The sequence below is a fragment of the Chlorocebus sabaeus genome, chromosome 15 (assembly GCF_047675955.1).
Source record: "Chlorocebus sabaeus isolate Y175 chromosome 15, mChlSab1.0.hap1, whole genome shotgun sequence".
NCBI lineage: Eukaryota > Metazoa > Chordata > Mammalia > Primates > Cercopithecidae > Chlorocebus > Chlorocebus sabaeus.
Window position 1 is genome coordinate 19,694,405 of NC_132918.1, and position 15,164 is coordinate 19,709,568.

Below are 15,164 nucleotides of genomic sequence, written 5' to 3' on the forward strand. Positions count from 1 at the left end.
ACTTATTTTTAAAGAATATTCATCTCACAGAATTAGATATAAAAGTAAAAACCTGGAATTAATGTAAATCTCCAACAGTGGGAAATTGGCTACATAAATTGTAACTTCCAATGAACAGTGCCTTCTTTAAACAAATGCTCCTTCTCATAACTCCACTAACATAACAGTAAATTAAGTTTTACCGAATTCTAAAATGAGTAAGAAAACCTCATTGTGATACTGAGGAACGCTAGAGAACCTAGTGTCTAGTTTTCAAACTGGTAAGCACTGGCCAAGAAGTCTTTCTCCTGCCGTTTCTGTACTAACTGGGCCACCTGGTGACAGAATAGTAAGTGAGGGGATGTTTACATTCTTTGGAAGTACTCTAGCTAATATGAGTGAATAAGGAATGATAAAATTTGGAAACTGCCCAGTTTGCCACCTCTGATGTACTAAATGGAGGCAGCCAAACATCATCAACAATACTAATACCCAAAGTTGGAAACGGAAGAGTACCCTGCTATCTACAAAGTGGGCTTGCCAAAAAATTAGAACCCGATCAAACCTGTAGATTCAACTACTGATTTCAAGAAAGATGACAAAAGAACTTGTTTAATGACCCCACAGGATGCAGTAAAGAAAATCCACATGATGGTATGCTCTATAGGATTACAATTTGTTACTTCAATAAATTGTTTCAACAACAATCCAAAAAATTAAGAGACTTAGGATATATCAACTAAGTGCAAATGTAGAATTTATCTGAATTCATGGCAACAAAGAATTACATATATAAGACAATGGGAAATTATGGTGTGATGGGCTGAGTTCTATCCCCCCAAATTCATATGTTGAAGCCCTTAATTCCCAGTACCTCTGAATGTGACTATATTTGGAGATAGAACCTTTGAAGAGGTAATTTGGACGCACACACAAGATACTAGAGATGCTGGTGCACAGAGAAAAGGCTGTGGGAGGGCACGGGGAGAAGACAGCCATCTACAGGCTGCAAAAGGCCCCAGGAGAAACCACCCCTGGGAACCTCAATCTCACACTTCCAGCCCCCAGAGCTGTCGTTTCAGCCACCCAGTCTGTGGTGGTTTGTTATGGCAGCCCTAACAAATTAATATGTGTGTTTATATTTAAATGTCACTATTGTTTTAAATAAATACTAAAATATTTACAGATTGGGATTTGCTTGTCTAGGGGATATGTCTGGGATTTGCTTCAACATAATGCAGTGGGTGTGCTGGGGGCCGAGTGGATGAAAGTGTAGATGAGGCAGGATCGACCACTGGTTAATGGTTATTCTAACTATTTGTACGTATGTTTGAAAATTTTCGTAACTTTTAAAAAAATGTATAAATCTCCAAGGACAAAATTTCAGAGGCTAAAAAATGAACAGACAGATGGTAAATGACTGAGCCCCACCTACACAAAGGGTGCTCCAAGCATCACCTAGGAGACTACTATTCACATAGACCCTCAGGCTCCAGCTCAGATCTATGGAACCAATCTGCAGTTTTAATAAAATCCTCAGGTAAATCACATATACTGGACATACACTGAAGCCAGCAGTGGAGAAAGCAGAGTGGCAATCCAATTTATACCTCAGGACCCTCAAAAATCTCAAGAGTGGCTGACCCAGATGTCTTCAGAAAGGGATGCAAAGATGGGGATAAAAACAGATGGATTCATTGCAAATGAAATAATAAGCAGTTAGATCCCCAGATCTCTTCCCTGACTCAGTGCAACAAATGACTCCCTCTCCAACTATAGAATAAGAATGAGGTTTTCCCCTCTGGGGAAGGTAAAACAATCTTTGGACGGTGGGCACAGTTGAGGATTAGAGGGGCATCATACTGAAAACAGGAGACTGCATAAAAATATACATAGCGCAAGTTGAGACCTCTCCAGCCTTCTTTTTCCAGTTGGATTTCAGGAATACTATTATTACAAGATATAAAGACCCAAACAGCTCTCTCTAGGCATCGGCCCAGGAAGAAATATCTAAAGATACTACATTGAATCCTCCCTGAAGAAACATCCTAGATATTGCCCTAGTTATAAGTATGACTGGACATCCAAAGATCCTCAGATATTCAAAGAAAATCTCTAGTATTAAAAGTTGAACAAATCCACAAGCAGAAAAAAGACAACTTGGAGGAAACAGGCACAATGCTAGATAGAAGAAAGTTATTTAAAAACTCACTGTTTTCAGGGAGAAAATATTGCATCCATACAAGAAGAGGAGGCTATTTACTATTCTGTCACCAAGTGGTACAGTTAGTACAGGAACGGCAGGAGACAGGCTTCTTGGCCAGTACTTACCAGTTTAAAAACTAGACACTAGGTTCTCTAGTGTTCCTCAGTATCACAATGAGGTTTTCTTATTCATTTTAGAATTTGGTAAAACTTAATTTACTGTTATGTTAGTGGAGTTATGAGAAGGAGCATTTGTTTAAAGAAGGCACTGTTCATTGGAAGTATAATTTATGTAGCCAGAAATCAACAGAAAACAAAAAAGGGCTCTTGGAAAATAAAATACGATGGCAGAAGTAGTAAGGTGAACAGAGAGTTGGAAAATAAAGTTTAGGAAATTTCCTAGAAAAAGTGAAACAAAAAGAGAAGCAGTTAAGAAACACGGAGGACCAATCCAACAGGTGCAAATTCTGAATAACAGGAATCACAGAAAGAGAGCAAACTGGAGGGGAAGAACTCAAAGAAGAAAAGGCAATTAATGGGCCAAGCACGGTGGTTCAAGCCTGTAATCCCAGCACTTTGGGAGGCCAAAGTGGGTGGACCACTTGAGGTCGGAAGTTCGAGACCAGTCTGGCCAATATGAAAAAATCCAATCTCTACTAAAAATACAAAAAAGAAAAATAATTAACTGGGCATGGTGGTGCATGCCTGTAATACCAGCTACTCAGGAGGCTGAGGTTGCAGTGAGCCAAGATGGCACCACTGCACTCCAGACAGGTGACGGAGCAAGTCTCCGTTTCAAAAAATAAATAAATAAAAATAAAGGGTGCTTCAACTTATAAATGAAAAATAAAATTTAGATCTTAGAATTCCACCATCTTACAACAACTTCTCCCCAACCCACCACCCACGTAGACATTTTAGCACCTGTAGCTACCATCATTTTAACAGGAGAAACAACCCGATATTTTGTGCCTCCTATATGGCAAACCTGAGTTTCATTAAATCTCTGAATTCAGCTGCCAGTTTACAAGAAATAGAGGATTGAGGGATATACTGAGCTGAATGATGAGCATGCAATGAGCAAGACTCACCCTGTGGAAAACCCTATTGGTCAAGGAGTCCAGTTCTTTAAGAGAAAAACAAAGGGGAAAAATGGAGAAGTAAACTAGAGAGTAAAAAACACATCCCAGAAAACTTTTTTTTAAGGTAAGACTAATTGGAGTCTCTAAAGATATGCATTTGGGTGGTAAAACTTGTAAATGCAAAGAAGTGACTGATTACTATAAAAGTGAAGTGATTTTGGGGGAAGCGAGGGACTGTGATTGGAGAGGTCACATGGAAGGGGCGTACTGGAGCCAAGTTCCTGCTCTTTACCTGAGAGGTGGTGACATAGGAATAGGGTCAGGGTTCTTGGAAACACTGGAAGCCAGAGATGCCTTCAATTCTAAGGGACTGATAAATTCAACTAAATAAAAATAGCACTTTGCATAAAAACCATAGGCAAAATCAAAAGAAAACTAGAGGAAAAAAAATGATAAAATATTAATCTAATTTAGAAAGAGCTCTTGGAAATCAAACAAGAAAAAGATGAAAATATCAATATTGAAATAGTAAAATGAACAAAGGATTTGAAGAGATAATTCACAAAAGAAGATAAACAGGCTGTTAAACATATGAAAGAAGGATCAGCATCACTCAGAAAAACAGACCTGGCACGACAGCTCACACCTGTAATTCCAGCACTTTGGGAGGCTGAAGCAGAGTCCAGGAGTTCAAGAACAGCCTGGGAAACATGGTAAAACCCCTTCTCTACTAAAAACACAAAACTTAGCCGGGCATAGTGGCCTATACCTGTAGTCCCAGCTACTTGGGAGGCTGAGGCGGGAGGATTTATTGAGCCCAGGATGTTGAGGCTGCAGTGAGTATGATTGCACCACTGCACTCCAGCCTGGGCAACAGAGGAAGACTCTCAAAAAATTAATTAAAAAGTATAAAAGAAAAAATAGAAATTTAAGCTACACTGTTTACCTCATAAACGATAGGCAAAACCCCAAAATTTGTCCACACAGTATCTCTAGTGAGGCTTTGGAATAAACAGGTATCGTAACCACTGGTGGGGCTGAAGAATACAACCGGAGCAACTCCTGCAAAAGGCAACCTGGCAATATTTATCAAAATTATAAACGTACATATATGTCCTGTGAGCCAAAAACTCCTCTCCTAAGAATTTATCCTATAGATTTACCTGCATGTGTGCAAAAGGTAAGTGTTTATAAGAGTATTCACGGAGGCATTGTTTAAAATAACAAAAGACTGGAAACTACATTATAACTTAAACAACTTATTTAAACTTAAATGTCCATCAATACGGAACCATTAAGTAGATTATGGCACATCTATCCAGTGCAATACTATGCAGCTCTCTTTTAAAAATCAAGAACTCTCCATGTAGTGATATGGACATGTCTCCAAGATACATCGTTAAGGGGAAAAGCAAGACACAGCATACAGCAAGAAATACGCTACAATTTGCATTTTAAAAGGGGGGAAATGGCCAGGCGCAGTGGTTCACTCCTGTAATCCCAGCATTTTGGGAGGCTGAGGCAGGTGGATCACGAGGTCAGGAAATCAAGACTATCCTGGCTAACATGGTGAAACCCCGTCTCTACTAAAAATACAAAAAATTAGCTGGGCGTGGTGGCGGGTGCCTGTAGTCCCAACTACTCGGGAGGCTGAGGCAGGCGAATAGCTTGAACCCGGGAGGCAGAGCTTGCAGTGAGCCAAGATAGCGCCACTGGACTCCAGCCTGGGCGACAAAGCGAGACTCCGTTTCAAAAAAAAAAAAAAAAAAAAAAAAGAAAATAGCGTCAAGTAATCTTCTACATATACATGAAGAAACCCTGGAAGGACACTTAAAAAGTTAGCATTGGGCACGTATGCCTGCCTATATGCCAGTTACTCAGGAGGCTGAGGCAGGAGGATTGCTTGAACCCAGCAGTTTGAGTACAGTCTGGGCAACAGGGCAAGACCCCATCTCTTAAAAAAAAAGTTAAAGACAGTGGTTACAGGGGTAGGAACTTTGCAGATGGGGTCATGAATGAGATGAAGACTTCAGTACATTTTTTTTCCCTACTATGAACATTCTCCTAAACATGTGAATGTATTAAATATTCAAAAAATTACACACACTAAGGAAAAAAAACAAGTTGTCTATAAATTGGTACAATTCTCAACTATACAAACAATTTAAGTATTTAGTTTACTTTAAAAAGCTTTTCAATATTTAATGAAAGAAAATTTCCAACAAAGAATTCTACGCTAAACTAAATGGTCAATTAAGTGTAGGTATAAAATGAAGCCACATACTCAAAACTATTTTACTCACATGAAGTTCTGAGGAAGCCAATGAAAGAAAGGTATACGTCATCAGAATGAGGAATAATAAACTAGGAGAGAAATACATGCAGTGCAGGAAATGGGATGCATTAAAAGAGAAGAAAAACCATGTATAGTACAATGCGAGGATTCCGAGGTTGGTGAAGATTATCTAGGCATCAGATCTAGAGTGCACAATCTAAATTAGAGTAGGGCACATCGCTATGGGAGAAATTTCTCCAGGAGGCCAGAAATTCCAAGTATCTTTGAACATACCAAAAGATTTACACAATAGAGAAGCATCTGTGGTTGAATTAGTGATAAGAAAACAAAGCAGACAGACAATTCAAAGGAAAACAAAAAAGTTGTTTAGAAAGGAAATATAATTGTAATGTACGACATTCATTAGCTATTTTATTTTAAAGTAAAATTTTATTTTTTTAAATAATTTTGTTTCAACTTTATGATGACAAATAATTCTCAAGTTTATTTCCTTATTTGTTTAAATACAAAGCTAAACCACAAACAGGTACAACCAAGATACTATCTCACATTTACACTCCCGTCGGATCCTCTTCGGCTGACCATTCACCAGGTTAGCAGGTGACTGGGGGAAGAGACTTTCTTAGGTAGCACTGTTGTGAGGCCCAGGGTGGGGTGGGGGAATCGAAGGTGAGGACAGACTCTCATACCTGCTTCCATTCAGATTTACCTGGGACCAGGGTGGGCAGGAGACACCAGGTCACGACTCCCAAGTCTCATTCAGTAAAAATGGGTCCTGTGTAGCTGGGCGCGGTGGCTCATGCCTGTAATCCCAGCACTTTGGGAGGCCAAGGCAGGCGGATCACGAGGTCAGGAGTTCGAGACCAGCCTGGTCAACATGGTAAAACCCCGTCTCTACTAAAAATACAAAAAATTAGCCAGGCATGGCGGCGCGCGCCTGTAGTCCCAGCAGGAGGCTGAGGCAGAAGAATCGCTTGAACCTGGGAGGTGGAGATTGCAGTGAGCCAAGACTATGCCACTATACTAGCCTGGGTGACAGAGTAAGACTCTGCCCAACCCCAACCCCCCCCCCCAAAAAAAGAATGGGTCCCGTGTAGGGAGGGTCGCACTCCAGCCTTGACAATCCTGGTGAAAACCTTGGCCTTATCCTGGATTCCTGGGGGGGCTCGGCACTGCCCGCACACCTGGGTGCATAGTTCCGGCTGGGGGATGTGGGCTTGTGGACTCACCCCCAGCTCATGGCTGCGATCTCACAGGAGGCGCGGGTGTCTGACAAACACGGGGCCTTGACAGCAGCTCTGGAACTTTCAACCCAGCAGGACGCGGAGAAAACTGGCAGGAGTGTTAGGTACGTAATTTCTGGTCCCACTACAAATCTCCAATTTTGATTAGAATAGAGTATCATCTCAATCTCTTCTACAAAAACAAAAGCAATGCCCACCCCCAAAGAGAAAACAGCCACTTCACTCACTTCAAGACCTATGTACATGCAAGTTGTTTCCTGTGGTTTTTTCAATTATTATTTTTTAATATTTTCAGCATTCACATTTCTACAAAGAAGTAGCCCAGTTTCAGGAAATTCTGCCCGGCAGGGAAGGCAAGCCTCTCATACAGGTCTGGTTTGACTTCACACCTTGATGCTTCCAGGTGCCCAGAAAAGAGGCAGTGGGTGGAAGAGGAAATCTATGCCGGCCCGTGCTCAGGGCCACGGGCTCAGTAAGCTTTCGAGAAAGCACGCTGAAGACAAGTTTACTGCCAAACCTTTTAAAAATACATTCATACACTTCAAAGAGCGCCTGTCCAGATGTTAGGAGCCATCCTAACATCTCCAACAAGAGCTTGGAGCCATCCCGTCCAAGCCTTTGGGAGACAGCGTCTTCCTCATACCTCGTCGCGGGTGTGGGGGACACATCCCAGCTCTTCCACTGGAGAGAGGAGACTCACCTGGCTTCCTAGTTCACGTTTGGCTGTAATCCTGTGCTGAGCTTTTTGTTGTTGTTGTTGTTGTTGTTGTTGTTTGTTTTTGAGACACTGTCTCACTCTGTCACCCAGGCTGGAGTGCAACAGCAGGATCTCAGCTCACTGCAGCCTCCACCTCCCGGGTTCAAGCAATTCTCCTGCCTCAGCTTCCCCAGTAGCTGGGATTACAGGCATGCACCACCACGCCCGGCTAATTTTGTATTTTTAGTAGAGACAGGGTTTCACCATGTTGGCCAGGCTGGTCTCAATCTCCTGACCTCAAGTGATCCGCCTGCCTTGGCCTCCCAAAGTGCTGGGATTACAGGACTGAGTTTTTTTTGTTTTGTTTTGTTTTTGTTTTTTGTTTTTTGAGACAGAGTCTCGCTCTGTCGCCCAGGCTGGAGTGCAGTGGCTCGATCTTGGCTCACTGTAAGCTCCGCTTCCCGGGTTCATGCCATTCTCCTGCCTCAGCCTCCCGAGTAGCTGGGACTACAGGTGCCCACCACCACGCCCAGCTAATTTTTTTGTATTTTTTTAGTAGAGACGGGGTTTCACCGTGTTCGCCAGGATGGTCTCGATCTCCGGACCTCGTGATCCACCCACCTCGGCCTCCCAAAGTGCTGGGATTACAGGCGTGAGCCACCGCGCCCGGCCTATGCTGAGTTTTTGACTGCATGCATGGGAAGCACAAAACGTTCAACTTGTATTAAAAAAAAAAAGAAAGAAAAAAGAAAAAAGCACAAAAACAACTAGAATGTAAAAGTTTTGGTAATATAAAGCCATCTGTTTCAGCCCACCTTGGAAACCTGTAACATTCATTCATTCATTCGTTCATTCATTCATTCAGGCAGTCATCTACTTAATTTGAGCTGGAGTCTCGCTCTGCCTCCCAGGATGGAGTGCAGTGGCGTGATCTCAGCTACTGCAGAGATCCACGGAGATCCACCGTGGAGGGGTCCCGTGGTGTCGGTGATCTCCGTGAGGCTCCCGTGCTTTTCTACCACAAAGGCGCCACGCGAGAGCTGCCTCTGGTGTTTGCACTCAGCCTTTGTCATCGATGAGGTCAGTCTTCACTCCTTCTTTCCTACCTGCTTTCAATCAATTCATCTATTCTTTCCCTTTCTTCAAACTGCAGCTCCGCTTTGCTCTTTCTGGAGCTCCTTGAGACAAGGTAGAAATCCGTGAGTTTGCAGTTTTTCCTTGAGCTTTTTTTTCAGGGGCCTGTTTACCCTTGATGGGCTATTTCAAGGCTTGCTTGGCTACAGCTGCATTGGTGGAATCACAAGACGATGCCGGAGGGTTTGGAAGTTCTGCTGCTTCACATTTTTGGTTTGGAAAAGCTGTGAGGGGTCCTCTCCTGGCGTCTTTGATCTTCTGTGCTTGGGCTTCGTGCTCCATGTTGCGTTTGTTTCCTGTGGATTCCAGCTAATGGCTTCCCCTGGCATTTGACTTTGTGACGTGTAACGGAGTTCTCCTCTTGAAGGCTGGAACGCATTCCAGAGTATTTGTTAGGCTCGCGTAGGAAAAGATGTTTGATTGCCACGACATACATTCTCCCCAACGTCGGTGCAGCACCTCCCTGGACCCCTCTGCTCCACTATCTGCAGGCCCGGGGCCGTCACTGTCACCCCGCTGCTGCCTCTGCCGCATGGGGCTTGGACATCTTCCTGCCTGGAGAGGGGCACCCCAGGGATGTGGGGGAGGGGCGCTCACGGCGCAGAGCTGTTTGGAGGGCTGTAGTGGGAGCCGACGTCCCCCTCCTGCCGCACCCACCTCAGGATCATTTTCTTTTTAGTGACACATAAAATAATGATGTCTTAAAATGGATGGCAGGTTGATTGAATAAAATATCGTAAACTAAACCTCATAAAATAAAAAATTGGAATTTATTTATTTTTATTTATTCTAAAATCGTAGAGACGATGTCTCCGTATGTTGCCCAGACTGGTCTCAAACTCCCGGCCTCAAGCGATGCTCCTACCTCCACCTCCCAAAGTGCTGGGATTCCAGGCAGGAGGCACCAAACATGGCCTTGAAATTTAAAAATATGAAAATGGACAGAGATAGTATATAACCATTTAAAAGAATATCTTTGAGGACTATTTAATGGAGACTTGCCAATAATTATAATATGGAACAAGTAGAAGGAACATAAAACCCATGTAGAGTACAATTCAATTTTGTTTAAATATATGTAGATTAGATGGAAATATACCAAAGTGTTAACGATGGTTATCTTAGTGTGGTCTTACAAGACTTTATCTCTTATATTTTCAAACTTTTCCTATGATGACTTATCTTATAATTGGATAGCCATTTTTATAACTATAATATCATCATTTTATCTATGAAATTATATAGTATTTAGTACATAGTCCATATTAAAACTGTCCCATTAATTAAAAGCTGTCCCATAAATATTAATTTAATGAAATTAAATTAAATGGTATAGTATCTAATACACTGTCCATATTAAAACTGTCCCAATGTTGTTAGAGTTTTTTTTTTAAAATACAAAATCCAATCAAGGATCACATATTTGTCATGTCTTGTTAGTCTCTTTTAATTTTGGATAATGTGTTGTTGTTGTTGATGATCTTTCATGATACTGACTTTTTTTTTCTTTTTTTTTGAGACAGAGTCTCACTCTGTCACCCAGGCTGGAGTGCAGTGGCGCCATCTAGACTCACTGCAACCTCCGCCTCCCAGGTTCAAGCGATTCTCCTGCCTCAGCCTCCCAATAGTTGGGATTACAGGTGCCCGCCACCATGCCTGGCTAATTTTTGTATTATTAGTAGAGTTGGGGTTTCACTATGTTGTCAGGCTGGTCTCGAACTCCTGACCTCAAGCAATCCACCCCCCTGGGCCTCCCAAAGTGCTGGGATTACAAAGCATGAGCCACCATGCCCAGCAATACTCATATTTTTGAAGAGTCCAGGTCAGTTATCTTGTAAAATATCACATAATCTCGATTTGTCTAATTGTTTTCTCAATATTAAACATTTCTGGCAAGAAAACTATCTAGATGATACATCCCATTATGTCATATCTCATTACTGGTCATGTGAAGTTAGGTCACTTGATTAAGGAGGTGTTTGCCATATTTCTTTTTCTTATTAGTATTATTTTGAGACAGGGTCTCACTGTGTTGCTGAAGCTGGAGTGCAGTAGTACAGTCATAGCTCACTGTAACCTGGAACTCCTGGGCTCAAGTGATCTTCCCACCTCAGCCTGCTGAGTAGCTAGGACTATAGAGGTGTGTACAACCATGCCCAGTTAATTTTTTTTTTTTAATATTGTTTTATAGAGATGGGGTCTTGCTGTTGCCCAGACCGGTCTTGAACTCCTAGCCTCAAGCAATTATCCTTCCTACGCCTCCCAAAGTGGTGGGATTAACAGGCATGAGCCAACTTGCCTCGTCCATTTTCCTATTATAGAGGACCTTTTCCCTTTGTAATTAATATTTTGAGACTATTAGACTAATCTGTTCCATAACAAAGTTTCACCTGATAGTTTTAGCGTCCGTTTATCATCCTTGCCTGAATTAATTAATCACACACTGGGAGTTGTAAAATAGTAATTTTCTAATTCTAAGATTCATTTGGCTTTCATGAGCTGGCAGTTGTTTCTAGAAATACATTATAGATTCATTGATTTTTTTTTTTTTTTTTGAGACGGAGTCTTGGAGTCTCGGTCTGTCGCCCAGGCTGGAGTGCAGTGGCTGGATCTCAGCTCACTGCAAGCTCCGCCTCCCGGGTTTACGCCATTCTCCTGCCTCAGCCTCCCGTGTAGCTGGGACTACAGGCACCCGCCACCTCGCCCGGCTAGTTTTTTGTATTTTTTAGTAGAGACGGGGTTTCACCGTGTTAGCCAGGATGGTCTCGATCTCCTGACCTCGTGATCCGCCTGTCTCGGCCTCCCAAAGTGCTGGGATTACAGGCTTGAGCCACTGTGCCCGGCCTGATTTATTTTTATTAAATGCGTTATAATTCGCTGCCATCATTCTTCTTTTGAAGGCTTAAAATTTTCCAAATCATCTTGTCAGGCAGGGTTCCTTTAGGCTGGCTCCCATATATATCATTTACCTTCCCAGTTGCTGAGCACGTGACTGCTTTGGCACGTTGTACTTCTGGGGGTCATTTTTTTCATGGAGCCCTGTTTTTTTAGTAAAATATGGTATTTTGAAACTAGAATCTGGGTGGCACACTGATACCTCCAAAGCAAAGCTACCATCACAGGATTTTCCTCACCTTATTTCAGTGTTTGTGAAATAGTGAAATACATACTTGAAAGCGTCTGGTTCCCACATGGACATATGGTGGGGACCACCACACACTTGGGCCTGCTAGAGTGGGGAGTGGAGAGAGGAAAAGCATCAGGAAGAACAGCTAATGGATGCTGGGCTTAATACCTAGGTGATGGGATGATCTATACAGCAAACCACCATGGCACTTGTTTCCCTGTGTAACAAACCTCCACATCCTGCACATGTACCCCTGAACTTAAAAGCTGAAGAAAATAAAAGGGCAGGAAGCAACATTAATAGCAAATTAGAGATTAACTTAAAGGATCAGGAAGGGTCCCAGCAGGAAGCCGACTCCAACTCCTGTGACTGAATGTAGAATTTCAATGAAGAAATTAACAACAAAAAAGAACCTGGTCCCAATGACATTAGTATATTGATTCAAACTACAATACATATTAAGTAGTTTCAGAGTTACTACACTGATAGCATTGCCAACAATTAACCATGTAAATAAAGCCTAACATTTTTCCATATTTTTTGTCCCTTGACTATATTCCACTAAGCTTGTATAGTCTGAGTACTCTGCTAAAAAGTTATCTGAATTCTTTTCTTTGTATCTATGTAATCAATTTGATATAGTGTTTTGATTATTAGTTTATCTTTGTACATTCAATGACAGGATTTCCTTTGCTTTCATTATTTTTATTTCATTTTAATTTTATATAATTGAATATATAAAATATTTACACGGTTCAAAATCAAAACTATATAAAAAAGGTACGCTCAGAAAAGTCTCATTTCCATACTTATTTCCTCCACCAATATCCACCCACCCCCTATCATTTATTTCTGGTTTATGGTTCCTGTGCATCTTTCTACAAAAATAAGTGTGTGTGTGTGTGTGTGTGTGTGTGTGTACATGTGTGGTTATTTCCCTTTCCATCTTAAATACAAGGTAGCACATTAGATATACTTTTTGTGACTCTTTATTACCCTTTAAAACATCCTAGAAAGCACTTCATCTTTGTTAACCGCTATCTTCCTTTTTAATTTTTCAAAAATTGTTTTTATGGCTGTATTATGTAGATATACTATAGTTTATTCAGCCAGAGTTCTATTAGTGGACATATAGGTTGTTTCCAAATTTGTTCTATCTGCAAATATTGTAGCGATGAACAACCTTCTGTACATATTCTTAGTTATTTTGTGAAGGTGTTTCCTCTGGAATAATTACTAGAAGTGGGGCCATTAGGTCAAAGGGTGAATGCTTATATAATTTTGTTAGATATTGCCAATTTTTCTTTCATAGGGACTGCTGATCACCATTTTTGAATGACGGTTTAACTGGTATTGAATTCTAAGTTGAAGATAATATTCTCTTGTGTTTTCAGTTCTATTGCTGATGAGAAATCTATTGTTTCTCATCACTGTTTCTTAGAGGTATGGCAGAAACTTATTCTCCATTTTATCTTCCCTTCTTTTTCCCAGGCACGTGGCTGACCTCTATTTCCCAGGCTCCCCAGCAATTAGGTATGGCCGGTGGGGCGTGTGCAGACACGAGGGAGACCATTTCTGGCCTAGCTTATTCCCCACCACCCACTTCCTCTGGGAAAGCAGAGCAATTCTGAAACCCATGTAGGTGCCGTCAGCTGGGTCCCTGAGGGGACAGCCACCTAGTGGCCTGAAATACCCACCCAGGCCTGCTACACAAGAGAAGTAAGTTCGTACTGGATTTGACCCATCGCATTTTTGATCTTTTTAAAGCATTTTAGCCCATTTTACTTAATACAAAACTGTTCTAACTGGTTCTTTTTCCTATCTCTCCCCCTTGCTTCTACTTCATAATTTTTATCTACTGCAAGACTTCATTCATCTTAAGAATTCTAAACATACTTATTTTATTGTCATTTCCAGGAATTTCAACTGCTAATTTCACTTTTAGTAAATTCGTGCCTTGCTTGAACAAATTTTGAACTCTGCGTCTATGTCTTCATGTATTTTAAACTTTTGCTTTGCAAGCTTACTTTGAGTAGGAGTTTTCGATTGCTGTATCTTTCCCCACTCTCTCTCTTCCCAGACAGCTTTCAGTCCCTCCACCTGGCCTCTCAGGACTTCTTCCAAACCAGGTCTCAAAATGCCACTTGGTGTTCCTGCTCAGCTGCGGTATCAGCGACACTGCGGATCCAGGCCCTGGGCCAAGAAAGCAGCATGGCTCAGCTTCTGGTTCTGAAGCTGCGTCTTTGTCTCTGAAACTTCCAGAAGCCCATTCCTTTCAGGTAATCCATCTTTTCCAGCCTTCTTTCTTTGGTTTGGGAGGGAGGGCACTGCGATCTCTGATTTCAGTGTAGCCAGTGTTTCTTAGAGGTATGGGAGAAACTTGGTTATTCTCCCAATTTACATTCCCTGGAGCTTGGCTCCAACTCCTTGGTCTCAGCTCATGTGGATACTTTTACATCCCCATCTTCTCTTTTTTTTTAATGTTTTTAGTTTTAAGGTCAGCCTCCACAGAGTCTCAAAAATTGCCAGTGCCAACCATATTTCACCATGGCAGGGTACTGAGAAAAGTTTTCCATTAGGAAGTGTCTCAGATAAACTTCACTGGCTATGAAATGGCCATTGCACAAAGCTATATCCCCTTATTCTAAAAATACTGAGTTCCTGGTTGCCTCTGCTGGAGAAGCCTGCAGCTTGAGCCTGCTTACCCCTTTGTATTTCAACTTACGTTCTAGGTAACTAGAATGACCCTAGCCCAGTTATACTTATTTGGTTACCCTTTTTATATTATAACTACCTTTGCTAGGTGTTTGGAGCCTGAACCCCTGTGCCATCTTGACCAGATGTCTCAACTTAAATAATTGTTTTGCTCTCCTGCAGCTCCTGTATACATTTTGTAAGGCCCTCTTTACATAGTGAATGTACTTAATGCCACACACACATAGTATGCACTCAAGCTAACCATAGTTCTCAGAAGTCTTGGTATTGCCAGTTACGAAATGACTTCACTGTATCATTTGCCTGCTTTCAGTCTCATACAAGTATTAACTAGAGCACTGATGTATGAAATGTGGTATTCTGCATATACCCACATTATAGTTACTGTGATGGTTCAACCACCTTGTGATTCACCACAGCCCATGGGCTTTTTCTGCCAAAAATAGGCACGAAGTCAATCATTCTCCAATTTGAACCTCTTACTTACAAAATTAATTCACCTTCATTTGATTTTATCCAGTATTTCATAAATGCTGTACCCCATTAATATAGGTTATTTTGACTTCTGTCTCTAGTATTTCTCACAAACATACTAATATGCCACCAGTTATGGATTAAAACTGATTAAACAGAACAGTTCCCAGACTGACCTCTAAAAGGTTAAATGACTTATCCCGCACTGGAA

General features: G+C 41.6%; 1 protein-coding gene and 2 pseudogenes across 5 annotated transcripts in view; all 3 read right to left on the reverse strand.

The window, feature by feature from the left end:
* Positions 1 to 15,164, reverse strand: part of GPR160 (G protein-coupled receptor 160) — a 48,802-nt gene that overhangs the window by 13,553 nt on the left and 20,085 nt on the right. The gene's annotated exons all lie outside the window — the stretch shown is intronic.
* On the reverse strand, positions 7,737 to 9,184 carry LOC103221269 (N-lysine methyltransferase KMT5A pseudogene; annotated as a pseudogene).
* Positions 14,267 to 14,395, reverse strand: LOC119620747 (U4 spliceosomal RNA; annotated as a pseudogene).